The sequence below is a fragment of the Peromyscus eremicus genome, chromosome 1 (genome assembly GCF_949786415.1).
Source record: "Peromyscus eremicus chromosome 1, PerEre_H2_v1, whole genome shotgun sequence".
Classification (NCBI taxonomy): Eukaryota; Metazoa; Chordata; class Mammalia; order Rodentia; family Cricetidae; genus Peromyscus; species Peromyscus eremicus.
The window spans coordinates 69,499,808-69,522,708 of NC_081416.1; the positions used below are offsets into that span (position 1 = coordinate 69,499,808).

The 22,901-nt window shown below is 50.2% G+C and overlaps 1 protein-coding gene across 3 annotated transcripts in view; it reads left to right on the forward strand.

Moving 5' to 3' along the window:
• Positions 1-1,343: 1,343 nt before the first annotated feature.
• Ctbp2 (C-terminal binding protein 2) overlaps positions 1,344-22,901 on the forward strand; it is a 139,454-nt gene continuing 117,896 nt past the window's right edge. For 2 of the 3 annotated variants that reach the window (XM_059265264.1, XM_059265303.1), the window contains exon 1: positions 19,532-19,660. The gene's annotated coding sequence lies outside the window, so the exon portion shown is untranslated. Of the gene's footprint in view, positions 1,427-19,531; positions 19,661-22,901 lie in introns of those variants that run through there. The other variant, XM_059265271.1, reaches the window with a different exon arrangement.

The following is a 22,901-nucleotide window of genomic DNA, read 5'->3' on the forward strand; positions in this document are numbered from 1 at the left end:
CAAGGCAAGGCTTTCAAAATAGCCCCAGCGACATCTAGACAGCAGAAAGACAATTTTTTTAAATGTGTAAAAACATTTGGCTTCTCGTAGCGAACACACTGCGGCAAGTTCCAGCACACAGACCAGTCTCCGCGCGCACCCACAGCCGGCACGGTCTCCGGGATCCGGGATCGGGGAACGCAAGTGCCCCCTGTGGCCGGCCCGCGCCTGACCTCGCGGGCCTGGGACGGCACCGGTGGCCTGCGCAGGGCCCAGGAGGAAGTTGGAGCCTCGGGGCCGAGTAGAGGGCAGGTCTGCTGCGCGGGCGTGGTGGGGGCCCTACCCAGCCGTGGCCACCCGGGGGACCGCGGCGAGGCCCGCTAGAGCTCGCGTCTCCCCACGTGGCGGGCCCCACGTGGAAGGGGCGGAGGAGGAAGGAAGGCGAGGGCGGGTGGAGTCACCGCACCGGCCTCGGGACCCCCGCGCCTCCCCAGAGCCTCCAGGGTGTGGTGGGGCTGGGCCGGGGAGTGCCGGCTTTGCCCGGCCCCCTCGGCTGCCCGCAGCGCCAGTGTGCACTTTCGCGTAGCCGCTAATCCCTGGAGAGAGCCGATTTGTAGTGAGAAGTATCTGTAGGGGCGAGACCGGACCATGTGGGGTTGTGTCATTGGTTTGCAAAGAGAGACCCCGCCTTTGAAAAAAAAAAAAGCGAGTGAGCGAGCGGGGACCCTCACCTCGCCTCCCGCCTCGCTCCTGCGCAGCCGGAGGGCACCGGAGCAGCGGCCCGCGCCGCTTCCGTCCTTCCTTTCCTTTTCTCTGCGCTTTCCTCCTCCTTCCCCGGAGGAGAAAACAAATAAAGAAGAGCAAATAGCCAGGAGGCGCTCGGCTTCTAGGACCTTCCCTCCCCGGATCCAAGTTGCAGCCAGCATCCTCTGGGGGGTGAGCGCGGTGCGGCGCGGGCGCGGGCCGGGGACCCCCAGCGCAGCCCCCGCCTGGCCCCGGGGCTGGCGAGAGGGCGCGCGGCCGGGATGGGGGGGGTGATCGGGAGCCGGTGGGCGGGGGAAGGGGGTGGGGTGGGTGGGGAAGTAGGAAGAGGCTCAGCGGCGACGGGAGGAGGAAGGGAAGGGAAGGAAGGGAGGGAAGGGAAGGGAAAGGAAGGGAGGGGAGGGAGGGAGGGGGTGGGGCGCGGAGCTGGAGAGATTAAGTTTTTGTGTGTGTGTCTCTGTGTGCGCGTGTCATTTTAAGGTGGCTCGGGAGCGGCCCAGAGGAGCCAGCGGCGCCCAGAGGAGCGGGAGACCGAGCTGGGAGCCATGCCGCGCTGAGGGGGGGCCTCACCGCCAGCGCCACCACCACCGCCGCCGGGTGGGGTGGGAGGGGCGGGAGCCGCCGCTACCGCCGCCGCCTCCCGGGTGGGCGCCCTTCTCCGTGGACGCCAGCGACCCAGGACGAGGTAAGAAGGGGGGGTCCTCGGGGAGGGCTGGGGCTGCCGCCGCCCCCGCCTCACCTGCGGCCGCTGGCTGGGGCGCCGTGCCCGCGCCTCACTGCGCCACTCCGGGAGGAGGAGGAGGGCGAAGGACACCGGGCCGGCATCCGAGGACATCTTTGGTCAGCGCCCCCGGCCCCGTGTCCGCACGCTGCGCCCGGGGGTGGACGCCCGCCTGGGGGTTATCGCCCGCCGCCCCTCGCCACCGATTGCGCCTGCTGGCCGCCCTTTGCGCCAGGATTTTTGTTGTTGTGATGAGAGTTGATGAATGCGAAGTAGGCGGTCACCTTCCTTCCCATCAGGATTGGAAAAAAAAAGGAAAGAAAAACCCGGAGCGCAGCGGCGTCCAGAGGGCAGCGGCGGCGGCGTCTGGCGACGGTTTCCTAGGCGCCCCCGGCTTGCTCCTGGAGCCCGGTGGGTACGCGCGCGGGGGCAGCTGGCGATCTTGGACGAGCGCGCTGCGCGCCGCAGGGACAATACGGCCGGATCCCTGGGGACCAGGAGTCCGAGCGTACCGGGGTGCGGCAGGCCTTGCGCCTGTGAGGCGGGCGGAGGGTGGGGGGAAAGGAGAGGCCGGGGTCGGCGGGGACAAGTCGGGGCGCGCGTGGCTCGGGGCCCCTGGGGGCGCGGCCCCTGTCGGCCCGGGATCCCGCGCGTCTCCCCGAGAGTGTAAGTGAGAGGCCGGGAAGGAGGCGAAGCGGATCCCTTTTGTTTTGCCGGCCCGGCATTGTTGGCTCCTTGGGGCAGCCGGGGCCACATCTGCCGCCGCCGCCGCCAGTGGCGCGCGGGGCTCGGCCCGCCAAAGTCGCGGCGGGGCGGGGGGCCGGGGCGGGCTGCAAGGGCGGGGGCGGGCGGCGCGGGCATTTCCTCTGCCCGGCCGCGCTCCCGCGGGCACCACTTCCTCCTCGCCCTCCGCCGGCTGTCCTCGGCGCCCTCGCCCGGGCCGCACTTTTCGGGTGGGGCGAAGCAAAAAAGAAAGTTTCGTAGAAGGGGCTGACTAGGGCGCGCCTTGGGCAGCAGGGACCCAGCGTGGCGTGGGCACGGCCGGGCCGCCGCGGTCGCTTCCCTGCTCCTGGTCTGCTTCGCGGAGCCGGACCGACCTGCGGAAAGAGCCTTTCTTCTCCGGCTCGCGCCCTCCCCAGTGCCTTGGGCGACCCGGGCTGGGCAGTGCGGGAGTGCCGGCGCGCCCAGGCCTTGCTCCTGCGGGAGGCCCCGCGGCGTGGCCGGTCGCCTGCAGCCCATGCTGCGCCCTGGGGCTCGGAGGCCGCGGGCCCGAGAGCTTGGCGCGGTCACCGCGGGCACACACTCGCGCGCACACACTCCCTCCGGTGGCTTGCTTTCCGCCGGCGACGACGGTCGCGGACACCCAGGGTGCGAGTGCGCGTGTTCGTGGTACCCCTGCCCAGCCCCCACCCCTACTTTTCCCAGAGGCGGCCCAAGCAGGGGATGGCTCCAGGAGACCCCCTCGTTTGGGATTTTGTAGGGGAGCAGGGGGGATATTTATGAAATCTCTGCGTGCTTGGAGGTTGCTGGCAATGGCCTACGTCGCCACGCCAGGCTCCCATCCTCGGGCAAACAGACCTTTCTAGATATTTGCCCTCTTTTCTTTAAAAATTAGAAATGGGGGGAACTTCTTAAAGAGTCCTTGGTGGCGAGTGGCTGGAAGGGTAGGAAAGAGAACTCGATGCATTGGAAATTTAAAATGCTAAACGCCTTTATTTGCGATTCTTTGGGACGTGTGTATTTTTATCTTAGGTGGGTGACTTTTGGGGGAACATTGCATTGTAGGGTAGGGGGGTTACAAAAGTGGTTCTGCTTTCTAACTTTGACGGGATGCATCAAACTATCGGACCTCTTTTCGGAGGGAGATACCGCCTCCTCTCCTCGTGCTGGGTTCAAAGACGGTTTAAAAATTACCTCGCGTTCAGCTCCTGGGGCTGCTGTTTGCCTTTAGATAGATTCTCAAAGAACTAGTTTCCATCTACTTCGGAGAATTCTGGTTTGAAACATTTTTCAAAATAAATCTTTTACGTCTTGAGTAATGGGATTTTAAAAGGATCTTGTTTTTATACTCACTTGATTTCAAAGAGTACTTCTTAACAGCAATTACAAAGTAATATTTTAAATGCTAATTCAACATTTTCAGCCCCAGCAACTTTAATGTGAAAACAAGGTTTCCTTTTTATTTTAATAAATAGCAACTGTATCTTAAAGTTGGAACATTGAATATCCTTTTGTCTGGCTCTGACACACTCCTGGAAAAACCCCCAGTGCCCTTTTTATAGCCCCCCAAAGAAAAGTTAATGAGCTGGTCGGTTTCAAGCAAGAAGCAGGTCCTCCCTCTTGCAAAATATGCTTATAGTCGCCATTGAAGTTGAATGCTAGCCGTGAATGTACTTGCCTTTAATGAAACCAGTTTAATCGTTCACACTTGATCAAGTATAACATGACCAAACAAAGGAAATAAGCCAGCATATTTCTGTAGAGCATTGAGGGGTTTAGTGTAAGTGTTGATGTTGGGTCGCCCCTCCCCCCACCCGCCCCAGTCCAAGAGAGAGAGAGAGTTGAAAGCTAGGGGGATTTATGACACTGATTGGTTTTTCTGTGCCCCAGGGGTAGGGGACCCGGGTACGTCTCTGTGGAAAGCAGCTATTAGAGGGAATTAAAAGATCCCAGGTTTGGAGCTAGTTCCGAACCTGACAAGGTGTGTTTTGGTTCCTTGTTTGGGGAGATAGTTAAGCTGAAGGAGTATATCCCCTCCCCACCTGGTAATGGCACGTTAAGAAGGGAGGGTGGAGGGCGGTGTGGTGTGCCTGCTGAGGGGGAGCTCACGACTACGTGAGTTATTTACGGTTTCGCTTGGGAGCTTTGAAACTGGCCCTTGAATGGGTGTTCTTCTGGGGGAGGGGCGGGGTGAATTACCTTTTCTTAGCTGTGATTTAAAAAAAAAGAAAAAAAACCTTTGTCCCTCATGCATTTCCTTGCTAAGCGTGAGTTGCAATTTATGTGTGGGATTCAGTCGTCAACTTAAGTGAAGAAATGTCTATAAAATGCAAAGGTGTCACTTCAGAGTTAAGAAAGTTAAAAAAAAGTTTACCCACCAAAAACCAAACATAGCCACTGTTTAAAAAAAAAAAACAAACAAAAACAAAAATCCAGCACCAGTGACATACTTTGTGAAATATTTTGGCCTTTTAAGACTTGGGCACACCTGTTCCTGTCCCTGCTGAGTCGTTTGCTTTCCCTGGCATTGTTAATCTGGCCCTTGTACACAAGATGAAAGAGTCAAACTTGGTAGTGGAATAATTATTAACTACTCCATCCGTTCCCCTTTCAGGGAATAATCAATAACTTCACTCTCGACTTGAAAAACTCCAGACAGAAATTCTACTCCTATAAGTCTAGAGAGTGTTTGGAAGAAAAATGGATTCAGAGAAACAAATGGTAGCAACAGACAAAACTGTAAAAACCAACTTGTACCATTCTCAATGTTCTCGAAAGCACTCAGTAAATGGGTATACTGAACCAGCAGCGCCCTGAATTAAAAAAATACTGTCATCCGGAAGCTTTTTTTTTTTTTTGGACACAGGGTCTCTCTACATGGCCCTGGCTGTTCTAGAACTTATTATGTAGACCAGGCTGGCCTAGAACTCACAGAGAGATCTGCCAGCTTCTGCCTCCCCATCCTAGGATTAAAGGCTTGTGCCACCACACTCTGCCTTTCTTATTCTTATGCTTGACTTATTAAAGAACAGAAAAGGACATCCAAAAGGACATCTTTGAGGGAGGGCTCCTGCTGCGCGGTAGCCCCGGGAATGTCATTTGCCAACAACAGACCCTGGCATCATGAATCAGTTATCCCCTCTGTACTCAGTGCTTTTCATAAATGGGGGGAAAAAATGTGAAGTAGAATGGTGGCCCCAGTTGTCATTTTTTACCTCTGTCACTGCAGTCTAGAGGGGCTGTCATCGTAATGTATGTGAGTTCAGTCTGGGTCCCTCTGTTAATAATCTTTCTATCAGCCGAAAGCAGCAGGCCAAGTGTCCCAGGTGCCTGATGGAAACATAAGCATCCACGGAGCACATGGTTGCACAGCACATGGTTGGGAAGGGACATTTACCCATCGTGCTTGGTATGAACAGCTCAGTTAATATTTCTATGTCCAGGTGATAACAGTTCCATGATAGACGGTGGAACACTATTTTTCAGTCTTTACCAAAAAAAAACAAAAAACAAAAAAACATAGTGAGCTGGGCGGTGGTCATGCATGCCTTTACTCTCAGTACTTAAGGTACAGGCAGGTGGATCTTGTGAGTTCAAGGTCAGCCAGATCTACAGAGCGAGTTCCAGGACAGCCAAGGCTACATAGAGAAACCCTGTCTAGAAACCCCACCCTTCCAAAAAAAAAAAAAAAAAAAGAATAGTGTAGTTTGACCCTTCACAGGAAAGTCCTTGTGCTTAATAGAGGTGGCACCTTTTGGTGAAATCTTGGGGTATCTTACTAACAGTCTTTCTGTGGACTGGTAGCTCAGGAATGCTCAAGAGGCCTGTGTGTGCCGAAAAGTTTTGCGGGCACAGGGATGCTTAGTGGGTAATTTGTAGGTGTGCTGCCTAGGTAGATCTCCTTAACCCTTACAGCTGGTAAGCGTGACCTAATTTACCTTGACTGCAACTTAATGTTACAGCCCCCACAGAAAGTAGGGAAAATTTGAGGCTTTCCCCAAACCCATCTTTTGAAGATAGTTTTTATTCACATCTGGATTTAATGGAATATGTGTCATAGAGTTTGAAAGGTTTTTTTTTTTTAAGCTTTATCTCTGAGCTTAGAAAATTATATTTAATAATCGCCAAAAACTTCAGAACCATTTTTAAAGGTTTTCAGTGGCTCTTTTGATCACGGTTTAATGAAAAGTATCCCAAAGCCATCCCTGTGATGCTGACGATGGCCACAAATGAATGTTTGGGCCTAATCTGGAGTTTGCTTTTAGATGTCATTATTAATGTTGAAGGCCTAAATTATGGCTACACTTGGGCATTCAGAAGCTCTCCTATGAAAAGAAGGGCTTTGCACATTGTGTGGAAGAGGGGGGATTCACAGATGAATATAGAATGTACAATGGTGAGAGAACCAGGCCATTGTTTGTGTGGAATGTTGACAATGGGAGCCAAGGGGCAGTTTTGCCTTCTGCAGGAGAACAGAATGGGGATGGGAACCAGCCTGGCATTCATCTGCCTTGGTCAGGCATGGAAATTTGGCCAGCTTCCCTTCCTGAGTTTTTCTTAGAAGGTGGTCTTACTGGACTCCTAGGGAATGCATGCTTTGGCTTCTTAGCAATCTGCATTCTTTTTTAGGAAAGATTACAAGAGCAAATAGAAACGTTTCCAAGAAAAGCGTTAAGAATCCAAACTTTTTCTCCCCCGCCCCCCCTTCAAATTTGATATTAGGAGAATAATATATATGCCAGACACTGAGGCACCTGACGTCCCAGGAAGGAGCTGTGTTTGTTTTTAAATCCTCCCTGTGCCTCTGTGCAGCCTTTAGGGACACTCACTGTAGGTAGGGCCTGATTGTGGCTCCTGCTAGTCTTTCTGAGTCTTCATTCTCAAAGCCTCCCCTCTCCCTTCCACATGGGGCCCATGATGGCTCAGGTGACAGGCATTCCTGGTACCTTGTAAAAGCCTCCATCCAAACTGGAATCATGTGGGTAATTGTCTATTCCCAGGGCTCCTTCTGTTTGGTGTTTAGCAATGCGCAGTCATAACTTGGAGGCCCCTTGGCAGTTTCCATCTGTACCTAGCTAGGTCTCCAGTGGGTGCTTAGAAATGGCCTGCTTTAGCTGCGCACCTAACTTAGATTTAACAGATGACTGCTAGAGTGGACTTGAATTTCATAGAAATTGTGATAAAATGGTTGGGTTCTGACTAATGGGGCAAGCAGTCATGTTAGTTTCATAGGGAATTATGACTTCTGTCCTAGGTAATAATAGAATTTTCTTCCCCATCCCACCCAAGCTGGTTGGTGTATGGAGGATGTTAACCATGAATAACTGCCTGGTGACTAGGTTTGCCTTGGCCTCTGGTGACCAGGAAAAGCCCCGATAAAGAGGAGGTGCTTTTTATTCATTGTGGTTATAAAAATCCTTTTCATTTGTAAACTACAAAAGTAGACTTTGCCCTATGTTATTCTTTTGGTCTGGGCTCATGTAGCACAGGCTAGACTTGAATTTGTTCCTGGTCACGTTTAGTGGACTACCACACCTGGTTTATGTTGTGAATTTTTTTTTTCTGGATTCTGGTCAGCAGAAGTGTGCTTCTTGCATTACATCTTGAATTATGATTTAAATTGCCTGGTTTAAAGATTGGTTGTTAGGAGACAGCAGCAGTAGCTTTGTGTGTTATTGGAGCCCAGATTGAGGCCCTCTCAGAGGATGTGGAATACAGCACCAGGCCTCCTCAGACCTTGTCAGTTCATCCTCACTGTGGCTCTGCTCCCATCATGCTTGAAATTTGGCCCCCAGCTATCTCACCAAGCTCAGGACAAACAAAACCTTTATTATTGGAGTCATGGAATCCTAGGAGTTTGTCTGAAGGAACTAAGAGACCTACCTCATGACCTATTGGGATACTTGGTGGTTCTTCTTGGTCCTATTATGACAGTTAAAAAAAAAAAAACAACCACCTTAATATGGAGGCTAGCAAAGTAGTGCTTTATGGATGCAAACGGGCATAATAAAACCTCGAAGTGTATTTTATTATATCTGATCTCAGAGCTGAGAAGAGAGTCCTGGGAGGGTGGGGTAGGAGGACCAGGTGAAAATGAGTTGCTGGAGAAGAGGGTTCCTGCAGCCTTCCCTGGTTGTGACTATTCTATTGCTGATGGAGAATTTTAGTGTGGTCTGCCCAGGAAATAAAGTGCTTCTCTACTGTTAGGTCCGGCCCATGTAGGCCCGAGGACAGGTGGGGGTAATGCCTCGCACATACTTGAAACGCTGGTGTCCTTACACCCAGACTGGCCCACCTGAAAGCCATGTGAACACGGCCGAGAGAGCACTTTAAAACCAAGTCTCAGGGATGGTTGAAGGAAAGAGGTTAACATCCTGAACCCCCAACCCCCATTTCCAGCTCAACAGTGCCCTCGGCGATCACGTGGCCTGGCATTACTCAGGAATGGAGAGGGCAGGGCAGGGGGCGCTGCTTGTTGGAGCTGCCAGGCCAGATAGGACCAGACAGTGTGGGCTCCCGCAGTGGCAAAACTTAAGGGACCACTGGGGCCCGGGTTTGGCTACTGGTTTCCAAACACCAGGTGGAGGCTGAGCCTAATAGGATTCCTTAGGAAGATGCCGTTTCATTTTCTTTCCTAATGTAGTGGATGGCCGATATTTTCAAAGTTTGATTTTCACTGCCTTCTCCAGATGTTCTGCCAGTCTGCATCGCTGGCTGGATATGCTAGCCTGCCTTTTGGGGCGAGGCTAGAGCAGGTGGCTCGGGTGGGTGCCAGGGGTCAGATTCTGTCCCGAGAGCACCCACCCATCGCTTTCTCTGTTAGTCTGAGATCTGGTGATGAAAATGTGACTTGGGAAGCGTGGTAAAGAGTGTATCAGACATCCATATGCATATATGAGTGCCTACAAGTAAGATCTTGGAATTTTTTTTATCTTAAAAACAGTTCACAGCCATTAATCTTAACGAGGCTCCTGCGAGCTGGGTAAATACAGCAATTCCTGTTTATTTGCGAGAAAGAAATACTGAGTTGCTTCCTCCAAGTCACGAAGGGACTGTTTTTTTCGCTCCTAGTTCCTGTATCGCAGAGTTGGGGAGGTGGATCAGGCCACCCGGGACCCTCTGCCTTCTGCCCAGCGGGACACCAGGACGACTTCCGGTGTCCCGCGCGACCTTCCAGGCGGGGAAGAGGAGAGGCTGGGTGTGAGGAAGGCCTCCGCCACACCTGGCCCCGCCCCTGGAGTGGGCGGGGTCTGGCTTGGGGACCCTGGGGAAGAGCGGGGGGCGGGGGCGGGGGGGGCTTAACGACTTGACTTTCTAAGGATCCCAGGACCCGAATCGCACACAGGTGGAGTGGGCTGCTTGCCCCTGGGGTGCGCGCACCTGGCGACCCCGCCCGCCTATCTCTGCGCCCGGGGTGGGGCACCTGACACCGGGAAAACTCCCTTTGCCCGCGACTTTTCACTTGCTAATCAAAACAGCAGGGAAGTCTTTAGGAGATGGAAATGGACCCCGGTTCCCAGCCCCCACTTCCTTCCTCCTGCAAGCTTCCCTCACCAGCTGGCCTCCGTGGCGGGGAGGGAGCTGCGGGGTGACATGAGACAGTCTTTACAATGTGGCCGGCTTGCGGTTGTGTGATAAGTTTTTTCAGTGCTGCGTTATTTGTACTACACACCGGGCCATAGGGTTGACGCAGGTAACTGCCAGGACCGAGGCCTGCCGATTACCCCAACTGCTGGGGTGTTGATTATGGCGGTAGTTCTGGTGTCTGGGGCTTATGACCGGAGGTGCCTGGGCATTGAGGGGCAGCAGGCTTTAGATTTTTGAATTGGGGGTTCTCCATGGTGAAACAAACTGAACGATTGGCCTTCTGTCTTTGTAGACTTAGAATTCTTCACAGCATTGTCACTTTTGATGGAGTAACAGTGTAGACAGAGGCCACCTATTGAGTCCTTACTTGGCATCTGGCCGTGACTGGTCTACACTAACTAGCCTTTGTTTCTCCTAAGGTGGAATGATGGCTGACCCAGGAAGCACTTTGAGCTGCTTTGCCTACGTGTGCCCACAGAGCTGGGACCTGAAGTGTGGAAAGCTCACACTTCCTGGTTGGAAAGACCTTCTCCCTGGGTGGAGCCTCCTCCCATCTCCCTTTCCTCTCTGCCTTCAGAGCAGAGGGAAGGAGCAGGTTCTGTGTTCTTCCAGACTTCAGGCAGACTTCACAGAAGTAATTATTCCTTACCCTGCCTCCACCACACAGCTTTCCCAGAGCTCATGGAGCTGTAAGAAGTCCAGCTTGTTTTCATTTTGTCCTTTGGGTGATCTTTTTGTTAGAGTGGCCCAGTCCAAAGCAGGGAGTGCTTCCTGCAGGCCTTTAAAAGTTTATTGCACTTAAAAACATTTTAAATCACATTTATTTGTGTGTACGTGGGGAAAAGAATCAAAGTGTGTAAGTGTGCACCACCACCTGCTGGTAGGTTCTTGCACTCTTGTCCTGGAGATCTAGCCTAGGGTCTCATACAAGCTGAGTAAGCACGCTAAGCTATAGTTCATCCCTTTTCTCTCTTAAGATATGCAGGCTGGCCTGAAATTCACTCTGCAGCCTCAGTCTGCAGTATCTAGAGTTCCAGTGACCCAGTCTTCTTGATACTTTAAAATAACATTTATTTCTGTTTCATGTGTATGGGTGTTTTGTCTGCACACAGTACACGCAGAGGCCAGAAGAGGGCATCTGACCCCCTGGAACTGGAGTTAACAGAGCTTTGTAGCCATTACCAGTGCATGCTGGGAATTGAACCCTGGTCCTGGAGGAAGAGCAGTCAGTGATCTTAACCATTGAGCCGTCTCCACCCACTCTTCACTGTCATTTTAAAGTGACTATTCACACCTGGGAGGTCTCTGGGAGCTTCCAGCTGTGTGGAAAGAATTCTCTGGATTACCTGTATGCCCCACTCCCCTAAAATGCACGCCCCCCCAGGATTGCACAGACAACGCCTAGTACTTAAGGACAGCCATCACTTTTTCAGTAGTTAACACTTGAATTTCCGTTTTGTAGGCTGGGTTAGCAGGATCTCAGTCTCCTCAAAGCAGGTACTACCATTCTAGTGCATGCCCCTCCCTACACCCCACTGTTCCTCAATTTCTGCACATAGATATTTGGAGGATATAGCAGGATAGTAGAGTCCCCCCTAAGGAGGATGGGATGGTCTTTCTGTTCAACTCCTGCAAAACCAGTAAAAACTTCCTTTCAAGGAAGTTCTAGGTTACAGCCATGCATTTGTGTAACACTGGCCTAAGCAAGGAAAATGAGTGAATTCTCCAGAACAAAAAAAAGGATTAGTCTTCTTTTCAAAGTGGGGATCAGAACTGAAAGGGAATGGCACGAATTTGGGTGTGTCCTAAAAATCCAGAGCCTAGCCCTGCCCTTGTGGTGATTAACTCACCTCAAAGGCACCCGGGGCAGGAGCTCTGGACCTAAGGTCCCCATATGGTGGGGATTTTCCTGAAAAACAGGCTTTCATTAAGAGAGTACCTTCCTGCTCTGCAGCCCTTCCTTCCCGATCGAGAACAGGTGTGGGCCTGTGAACTGGGAAATCCCTTTAGTTATGCTGGGGAGGGGTATGAGCCTGAAAGAGTGGGTGCTGGGGACACAGGTTCCGCCCTGACTGAGGACAACATGCTGGATGGTCTCTTAACAAATTACTCATGTTTGCCCTGGTGTCCTGGCCCTGCTCCAACTTGGGTAATGATTATATTACTGTCTATTTTAAGGTCCCCCTCCTCCTGGGTTTCAAACAGGTCTCCATTGTGTGCTTTACATCACTCAGAGGAGGTCAGTTGGGGGTGGGGGCTGTATTCTCTGTTAGCTTTTACTGTACAGGTCTAGATGATGAGACATGAGAGGATAAAGCCCCTTCTTCAGAGGCTGTTTGCCTGGAAGGTGGGCACAGCTGAGTCTTGCAGATAGCTGAGCACCAGTGTGACTTCTGTGGTTCTCGCAGCCTTTGCTGACTGACTCCTGTATGTAACTTCTTCGGGACAGTCATCCCCTGCTAGCCACAGTTTCAGGTGGTCTCCGAACCATGCAGGTGGGTCTGGGATGCAGGAAGTGTATACACACACACACACACACACACACACACACACACACACATTCCTGGCTTGCTTCAAGGGCTCAGGGGTCCTTTGCCCTGCAGAAAAGCCACTGAGGCTGGCATCTAAGTTAACTCCCTCAACGCAGGGTAGGGGCCAGGGCAGATGATCTGCCTACCGTGGAGGTGCACACTAGTCTCCTGATCATCTAGTTTTTCCCATCCCGTGCGTGTACAGTTCCATTTGTTTCCTTTGGCCTTTCACAGCGCTTTTGACTTGGGGATGGAGACTCCTATTCCTCACCCTCACCGGAAGACATCCTTTCACTTCTCAACTAAATGGAGGATGAAGAATGTGATTTAAGCTGTGAGGCACACACCTTTAATCCCAGCATTGGGAGGTAGTTGCAAGCAGATCTCTGAGTTCAAGGCTAGCCTGGTGTACAGAGTGAGTTTCAGGACAGCCAGGGTTGTTACACAGAAAAACCCTGTCTCCAAAAACAAAAACAAAGAATGTGAAAGTCTCTCTTCTTGAGTATACTGGACTAGTGGGTCATTCCTTTCCTTCCTAAGCTGGTCAGGTGTACCACAGGGTACTATCACAAACTCATTTGGGGTTGCTTCTGACTTTGTTTTTTTCCCCAGTAATGACTGGGGACTTCTTATAGCTTGTGTATAAGGATCGCAGGGGGATGTAGTGATCCCTGGTTGGTTGGACTCTGTTCACACATGCCAGTTAGGCCTGTGAACTTCAAGTATAAGTTCATAACTGTTAGCCAAAAAACGAACTTAGGAAAAGACTTCCCATCATCTAGAGCAGGGTCAGGCTTGAAGCTGCATTCCAGGAGCATTTCAAGCTGGTGATAACTAAATGGTGCTCTAGGGACCCTCCCAGCGGCAGCCCAGTTGGGGAGCACTGGGGGCCTTGTACTGTATGGAGGCGAGGAAGAGAGCTAGTGCAGGGCCCCCTTTGACAAACCTATCTCCAGAAATAGTTATATTATGATTCATAACAGCAAAATGATAGGAAGTAGCAATGAAAATAATTTTGTGATTGGGGGGTCATCACAACGTGAGAAACTGTATTAAAGGGTCATGAAGCATTAGGAAGCTTGAGAACCACTGGGCTAGTAGGATGATTGGACTTGCCCCAGAAGACATACGGTTAGACCTAAGAGAGATACCCTTCTAGAGCTTAGTAGAAGCATCAGATACACAGGGGTTAGACTCTTCTAGAAAGTGTGGCGAAGATGGGGTGGAAAACGCTTGCGCCCTTACTGCATTGCATTTGCTAAGCTCTTTTCAAGGGCTTCAGTTTCTGAGTATGTAGACTTAGAGGTATGTTAAAAGATCCCACGAGGTAATGTTTATAAGTGCTCAGAACAGACTGACACGTTGGTTTGATAAATTAAAAAATAAATAAATAGTGTAAAGTGAAGTAAATCTGCCGTTCTTGTACTAAGGAAGCCCATTGTGCCCTTCAAACTGGGTGGATGTTGAAGGGTCCCCATCAGGCATCCAGAGAGTTAAAGGGTCTGGAACAGCAGAGAGAATCCATGGGCTCAGGACTGACTGGGGGCATTATAAAGGATATTTGGAATATGTAGTGACCAGCCTAGGGAAAGGCACTGGGTTTGGTTTGCTTCTCATTGGTTCCTGGGGCCAAAGTGAATGAACTAAAGAAACTTTCAAGATGCTGTTTTTAGACAGGGGCCCATTACTGTACATGCGTTAAGTCCAAGAAGCCTAGTAAAATATTCATGTGTTATTGGAGACCTATTCCTTTTCCATGAAAGGAAAATAAATTGGCTCTCCTGCCTGGTGGGCAGTCAACACGGGGACCTCGCCTGGTCCAGCAGCTTGAGACAGGTGGAACCTTCTGAGAAAAATGGCCCAGGGTTTGGTTGTCTCCCCTAGGAGCCTAGCTCCCACTGCACAGAGCAGGAAGCCATGGCATGGGCAGGAAGACAACACTCCCAGAGTCTTCCCCTGCCCCTTCCCTTGTGACGGACTGGCCTTTCTTATTTCTTAGCCTTTCTTAGTTCATTTCCCTGGTCCCCAGGCAGGAGGATCTGTGCTCATGGAATCTTGTGTGTGTCATCTGCTTGGTACGTGGTAGTGAGTTCTTGGTTGGTAAGAACAGCTTTGGTGCCTGGGTCAGATTCAGTGGGGTAGTGGTTTTGCGTGTCTAGGCAGGTTTCTGATCCAGGCCCTTCCAACCCTGGACACGGTCTCCAATATATCCATCCACTATCAGATATTGAGAAAGCACCCGTTATGAGCCAGGCTGATCATGGATGTGCCTTTGAGATTCCAATTTTAACCCTCCCCCCTTTTTGTGTTTTGTTTATTTGGGGTTTTTTGTTGCTGTTGTTTTTTTTAAGACAGACTCTTGCTGCATAGCCCAGTCTGGCCTTGAACTCTTGACCTATCTGCCTCAGCTTCCCAAACGCCAAGTTCACAAGGCTGATTCCAGTTTCAGCATGAGCTGCTCTCTCTAGGCAGTGCCACTCCTCTGTGCTACCCATCAAGTTCCAGGTGTGAGTAGTAAGGCTGTGCACATGTGCCAGTGTGGAAGACACTGTTTGTTACCTCCGAGGAGGCCTGGTCGTTTCATGGACCAGCAATTTCTTTGCTCAATTCATGCCATTGAAAATTTAATTTTGAGATGGTCCTTGAAGATGCCCTTGGAAAAACGGGTCTGCAGTGCAAGGGTGTGTGTGTGTGTGTGTGTGTGTGTGTGTGTGTGTGTGTGTTTATATACATAGTAGGCCATTTGTGAGAATCTGAAGGTCCTCCACCAGATTATGAGAGGGGATGGGTAAGTCCATATGATGCTGATGCCTGTGGCATTTGCATAGTTGGTTCTATTGCCTCTGTGGTTTTGGTAGTAGCCCCAGGGGGAGGAACATCAAAGTTAGAGCAGCATTAATAGAGCTCAGAAGAAGAAGTTGTCTTCACCTACCTTGTGTTGCATGTAGTATTCTAGCTCCCTGCTCCCTCTGCATTGCCGACTGGCATGGGGGTGGAGTTAGGGGCCTCCCAGGAGCACAGAGAGGTCCTCTGGGGGGAGTGCCAGGATCCTTTAACCAAGGAGCCCTTACTCTCCAGGTTAACCCATGCATGTTGGGTTAAGAAACGGGCTGTGGGTTTGGTGGTTTTCACATGAGTGACTTCCCACAGTCCCCAGGGAGGACCTGATGGCTGGGTGGTTCCAGAGAGGCTGGCTGCCAGAGCAGGGGGATCCCCGGGGCACCCCTTCTAGGAGTCCGTCTCCTGGGCCCTGCACGCCATCGTGTTGGACAACCCCCAACATCTGTATTTTTAGCCAACTCCTCCAGGTGGTTCTCCCTGTAGTCAGCTCAGAACCTGCCAACCACACACAGTCTGTCTTTCTTTAAACACAAACCACTCCCCCAGCGCTACACCCACACACTTGAGTCTGGTTATTGAACATTTGGCATGCAAACGTGGTTGAAAGAAGGTTATATATAGCTTGAATAACCCCCAGATTGAATGAAGACATTTGGAGTTTGAAGCATGTATTTGTGCCTTTCTGTCTTCTCTTTAAAAGCCTCTAGAACATCACCAGACATTCCTAGGAACCTGGGAGGAAGTTTCCCCGTGTGTGTGTCTGTTACTCTTGGGGCTGGTTCCATGTGCAGATGGACTTGACATTGAACTGTGTCTGTGCGCAGCAGTGTTTACTCAGATGAGCCTGCACCGAGAGTCGTGTCTTAGCATGCCAGAAGGAAAGGAACTTTTTAAGACTTGGCTTGGTGAAGTGCACCATGAACATCGCCTGTCAGAGATGGATGCATGAAGTCAGCTTGTTGGTTTTGAGACACGGGGTCTTACTCGCTAGCCCAGACTGGCCTGGAATTGGTGGCAGTCCTCCTGCCTGAATGTCCTGCCCTGGGATTAGAGATAAGAGCCACCTTGTTCTGTGTGGAAGTTGATATGCTTAATACTAGCTGATAGGAGCATTAACATGCGTAGATTATAGACACTTCTGCCTCTCCCAACAGACCAAATCCACCTTTACCCATGCAGACAGCGTTGTTTGGTAATAATGCTAGGCACTACGCAGATTTAGGAACAATACCTTCTGTTTTAGAAATGACATCCCCACATGGGAGGCAGAGGCAGGCAGATCTCTTGTGTTTGAGGCCAGCCTGGGCTATACAGAGAAATCCCATCTCCAAAAAGAAAAAGAAAAAAAAAAGAAATGACATTGAATGCATTTGTGGACAATCCTTTTTATTTTTTTCATGAGATGGTCAAATTACCCTCCTGTTTTATTTGAGCGTTAACTGCTGGGGCTTTTGGATGATCACCTGATGCAGCTTTGTTTATCATTAGTGTTTCCAAGGCTGGTTGGTAGATTGATTGATTGATTCCTTCCTTTCTTCCTTCCTTCTTTCCAATAAGGTCTTATGTAGTCCAAGCTGGTCTTTTAATTCAATATTTAACTGAGGTTGGCCTTAAACAGATCCCAAATGCTGGGATTACAACATCTCACTACACCCAGCTGCCTAGCTCGTTTTCTTTTCTTTCTTTCTTTTTTATTTTTTGTGTTTGTTTGGTTGGTTTTTTTTTTTTTTTTTTTTTTTTTTTTTTTTTTTTTTTTTTTTTTTTTTTTTTTGTGGTGTTTCTCTGTGTAGCTTTTGCGCCTTTTCCTATAACTCACTTTGTAGCCCAGGCTGGCCTCGAACTCACAGAGATCCACCTGGCTCTGCCTCCCAAGTGCTGGGATTAAAGGCGTGAGCCATCATTGCCTGGCTTCTTCTTCTTCTTCTTTTTTTTTTTAAAGATTGATTTATTCTACTTTATGTGAATGAATGTTTTGCCTGCCTGCATGTGTGTGCACCATGTGCATGCCTGTTAGATCCACTAGAACTGGAGTTAGATGGTTATGAACCACCATATGAGTGCTGGGAGTTGAACCCAGGTCCTCTGGAAGAGCAGCTGATGTTCTTAACTGCTGAGTCACCTCTCTGGCTCCTACCTCATTTATACAAATGCCTTGTCACCCATTGGCTTATTTTTTTACTAACAACCCTGTGTGATGCAGTAAGGGACAGTGGTTATTTCCCACTTTCACCCTGTCAAAGCTGTGTGGAGCGATCACCTCACAGTTCTGAAGAGTGAGACCCTGAGGTGGGGTTCTCTGCTAGTGCCAAGCTATATAAAGAATGGCCGGGTTCTTAAATAATATGAGTCTAGGAATGGGTAAGTGCAAATTTGAAGACTATTTGTGTGTGTACATGTCTGTGTGTGGGTGTATATGTGTGAGTTTATCCAGTTGAGTCTCAATCCTCTAGTGGTAATTTCCTGAGTTCACAGGGGAAATGGACTTAACTTTGAGAACGTTCTTAGGTCTCTTCAGATGAGGGACAGCGTAAGGGACCTCAGTTTGCTTGAGTACAAGATTGGTAACTGGGACCTTAGACAGAAAAGCCTCACTGGTAGTGTGGGTAGCTGCTTTCTGGGGTGCTTTTGGAGCATCATGCAGCTGTGACTGCGAGAGCCCTTGTAGCCATGACCTGAACTCTTGTGGCCTGGCTCACTGAAGCTTGGGTACACTAGGGCCACCTGAAGAAAAAGCAAGAGGCTAGCCTGCTTGAATATATGGAAAATGGAATCTTTGGGGCCAGCCAGCTTCTTTTGGGGGCTGCTTTTGTTCTACCAAAACAATGACTTTGTGATTTATGGTGTTTATGAAGTCTAGCACACCTATCTGCTCTCATACAGACAACTTAATAGAGACTAAGTACAGAATAAAGCTGATGCATGAGCCGAGGTTCTCCCATAAGCAATATTGGAGTTTTAGACAGTCTAATTATGTTTAGTACGCTTCCCATTTAAACAGACATCGCTGGAGGAACTATCTGTAAGTGATTTGGAAAAGATTTATAATTTAGTAAATCATACGAAAATAGATGTCCAGTGTGGGGGGTGTCACATAAGGGTACTACTTTAGAAAATAAATGCCTATCTGACCTGATCAGATAGAGCTCCTACTGTGTGCTGTAGTTCGAGGGGGGCCTGGAGCTTAATGGGCAGCTGGAATTGGGACAAGAGGTTGGGTCATCCCCAGGCCCAGAGCTGTAGTGGGTGGGCCCACTGGAAGAAAAGGACATACTTGGTTGTCTTCTGCAGTATTGTGGTGAGGTATATCATCTCCAGGTATGTGCTCCAGGTACTTGCTGGGGACGCTGGGCCGAAGACTCCACCTCCCTGGCATTCTGGTATTATGCAGGGTGTGGAGTGAGTGTTCCTTCTTTCTCTCTGGAGTAAGGAACATTGGGAGAGATGAGTCTGGAGAGAAGGGATGTCTGGGAGTCTGGGACTGTGAGTTTGACATCATTTGAAGATGATGGTGGGCTGCTGAGAGATTATTGTGTCCAGGGCCTAAGAATGTAGCTCAATTGATAAAAATGCTTCCTTAGCATGTGTGAAGCTCTGAGTTCGATCCCCTGTACCACATAAACACTAGGAAGGTTGGCACATGCTTGTAATTCTAGCACTTGGGAGATGGGGGCAGATGGATCAGTTTCAGCTACATAGCAAATATGACAGACAGCCTGGGCTACAGAGTCTGCCTCTGCCTCTGCCTCCTGAGTGCTGGGATTAAAGGTGTGTGCTACCAAACTCAGCTGAAGTTATTTCATATAAAAGCCATTGCTGTGCCTGGGAAAATGAATCAGTGGGCTCACTTGCAGTTTGAATCTAACGCGGAAGAGCTGTAAACACTGGTGTGAAGCTTGCTGTAGGGCAGACGGGAAGAGCGCTGGGATGCACAGGCAGTAGTTGTGGGGTGGGCAGAGAAGGTGAAACTTGTCTTTTAATTCGTCGTGCGTAAGGTGTCTTCCTGCTTACGAGTGGAATAGCAGTATGAGGCATGTGGAATCAATCCCAGGGGCCATTGGTACCGACCTCAGGTGCAGAGCATCCATGGAGCTCTTTGGCCATGTTCGATTGTGTGGCACAGGATTGTAGTGTATTCTAGTTGCCAGGTGGTGCTGACTTGTGTACATTGGTCAGGTCTGTGGTCATTGGGTACTGACTGTAATGTCTTCTAAAAGAGGACTGCTGTGTGCTAGGTGCTGTTCTGGGACTTTTGAGCTACCCCCTGTGTCATAGATGAGGACCTTGAGAGCAGAGAGAGGTGTGCTGTTGTGTCATAGATGAGGACCTTGAGAGCAGAGAGAGGTGTGCTGTTGTGTCATAGATGAGGACCTTGAGAGCAGAGAGAAGTGTGGTGTGTGGTCATGTGATTCAGAGCATGGCTAAGTCGTGGTTGAACCTTAATCTTAATGAAGCCCAAGCTCATCCATGGTCCCATTATGTCCTGCCAAGAGAGGGCTGACCTTTGAGAACCTCCCCTCAGGTAACTCGGGTTGCTGCTGGTTTGCCTTACGCATGCTTTTTCTAGATGTCCACGGAAGGGACAGAGTTGGATTCTGGAGTGGAAGTTTACTGGGGGTCCTGATGTCAATCACAGACAAGTACAGGTCCCTTTTTTGGGGTACGAAGTTCCTCCAGCAACTTGGACCAGCCAAGAGAGTGGGACTGTACCTTCCTGCTTAAATAGGCACTACTGGGTTTGAGGCTATACAGAGGGGGGATGTATGTAATGCACCAGCTGTGATGGGTAAGAGCTGTGATGAGGTTTAAGCTGATCAGGAAAGTGACTGGAGGGGAATTCCTTCCACATTTCCCTGGCCATGAAATTTCCAGAGGTAGCCAAAAGATTTTCCCTCACAATGTTGTTTGTAGCATTACTGTGAGTCTACAAAGAATCTACAAGTGTTTTCCAAACGTCTGCTTCTGCGGTTGGGCTCCCCTTCAGTTCTTTCCAGGGAGCTGGGGGTAGATGGTTGTAGGGCCAGACTTCAAGGCCACTGCTGAGTTAATGAGCTTTGCAGTTTATCCTACAAAGTCATTGCTATTACTCATTTTTTAAAAAATTTTTTTATTTTAGAAAAGGTGCCAACTCCCTACAATGTCGTGTAGATATACTTGTAGACAGTAGAACTCGCTTGTAGTGTGGAATTCTGCAAACTTTGCAAAATGAGATAAATATCACTTGGTTGCAGAACAGTGCTGTGCTTTGGAAAATATTCTGCTTCCCTGTATGTCTCCCTGCAGGCATGCGGAGGTGAGAAGACAACTTTCAGGACTCAGTTCTTGCCTTCCACCATCTGCGTTCTGGGATTGAACTAAGGTAGTCTGGCTGGGCTGCAAGCAAGTCTTACCTATTGAGCTGTCTTGCTGAGCCAAGTCGCTTCTTTTTGTTAGTAGAAAGACTTAGGAAGTTAATAGAAGTTGGTAGATGTTCATGCAAGAGGCTGGGAGTTTCTGGGTCCTTCGTAAATGACTAAGGAGCGTGCATGCCCACAAGGATAGCCCAGGCACAGCAGATGGGCACGCCTGGGTGACCTCCTACTGGTGCCATGCCAGGCATGCCTAAGACTTAAGGACAGACTTTGGCTCATACTAGACAGCTAGCATTAAAAGCCAGTCACTGAAACCCAAGTCTTGTGTGCCACATTAAGCCACCTGTCACCTCAAAGTACCCTCCCATCTCAGACGAGCAGTTCTGGGCTCTCACACTTGAGGGCCCGGTGCATCTAAGGCCATGCCATGATCCTTGGGCTCCCTGGGGACACAAAACAGCTGCTCACTGCCTTTCCACAGCTTCTCCGCAGTGTCCCATCAGCCCCTCTTGGAAGGGCCTGGGAACACGTGTCTGTACTGCCTGCCGTGGCTCCAGGTCTGGAGGGACACTGTCTGCTTCGTCCTCTCTCCTTTTTTTCTTCATTCTTTCTTGGTTTGGGAGATAGCTGGGTGGTGTGCCGCTCACAGCTCTGGGGCTGCTTGTGTTCCCGGGACTCCCTGGGTGGCTCATGGGTCATGATTTGTTTATTGAAGGTAGAGGCCAGCTGAGCCAGCCGGCTTCCTGTGGTCAAGGAGTGTGGTTTGTGAATAGCCCAGAGAACTGGAGCAGTTCCCAGGTGGGGAAGGTCAGCCACATGGATCCTTTGCAGGTAGTGGAGTATGGAGTGCCTGAGTTTGAGTCCTCGGTGTCCAGTCCTACGCCCCTACATCTCTGGTCCCTGTGGATATACGGGGCCGTTTTTTAAGGAGGAGAAAGGAGCCTGTGCTCTTGATGCAGCTGCTGGAGGAAGCCAGCATAGTGAGACACTAGGTCACTTGCTCTGTTGCGCTCTGGGATGTGAGTAGAAAACCATTTGCTTTCTTTGTAGTAATATATCCTCTTACTTCCATCTATCTGTTTGGAAAACATCTCTGGGTGTCTTTATTTTCTCTCTCTCTCTCTCTCTCTCTCTCTCTCTCTCTCTCTCTCTCTGTGTGTGTGTGTGTGTGTGTGTGTGTGTGTGTGTGTGTGTTTCAAGACAGGGTTTCTCTGTGTAGTTCTGACTGTCTTGGAACCAGGCTGGCCTTGAACTCTGAGATCTGCCTACCATCCCTGTCTGGCTACAGATTTTTAAGATGATTATGTGAGGAATCACTGCTGGCTATTTCTGGACCTATCTTTTTTTTTTTTTTTTTCTTTTCAGACAGGATTTCTCTGTGTATAGCCCTGGCTGTCTGGAAACTCACTTTGTAGACCAGGCTGGACTTGAACTCAGAGATCCGCCTGCCATTGCCTCCCAAGTGCTCTAAAGGTGTTTGCTGCCACCACCGCCTGGCTGGAACCATCTTTTTAAGGCTTGTGATCATTTCTGCTCTTAACATTAATTATACCAGTCCAGGGCTGGGTGGCTGCCCCTCACTGACCCAGTGTTGCCTGGGAAAACCCTTAGATGTGGGAGCCGAGACCAGAAGTGACCTGGACTCCTGCCTTAGACTAATGCGTGTGTGGCCTTGGGTTCTTTGGGGTGGTCATCTGAGGAGGTGTGGAGACACAGGCAGTGGCCTACAGAATTCTGGGTTGGGAGCCTTGAAAGTGTAAGCTGAAGGGGAGTCTGGATGAGGAGCTAAAAAGTGGATAGGGCACATACCTCAAAGACTCCAGGGCCGTGCATGGGGCAAGGTCTGTTAATATGGAAGTGCTCTACTCAGCAGAAGTCGGCTTCCTCACAGGTGTTGGTATGAGAGGGCCTACAGAGTGGAGAAATCAACTCTGTTGTCGGGCCGCATGCCCACCCCCACCCCCACCCCCATCCCATGGCAGTTCTCTCCTCCATCCTTGGACAGCCTAAATGTTGAGATTTTCTTACGGGGCAAGTTGAATACTGGATTTCAATCGAACACAGGGGCAGCAGTTGGGAGTTTGAGGGGGGGGATATGTTTATCACCATAGTTGTGGCAAAGGGTTCACAGGTGTATGCATTTTTTTTTAATTATACCTTAAATAGGCTCTTTAAGCATAAGGAGGAAAGTGCTCGGCTGGCATGAAGAACATTGGCAAACTTATTAAGAGCCGTCATCCCCAACAGGAAGCAGCCCACAAACCTCCTCAGCCAGAATCCTTCTGTGAAAGACAAGGCTGGTGGGCACAGCAAAGCCGCAGGGCTCAGCAGCCACAGGGCCCGGTGGTGACGGGGGCACAGGCTGCCCTCTCTCCACCTGTGGGCTGGCATGTTTCTTGTGGATTGGGAAAC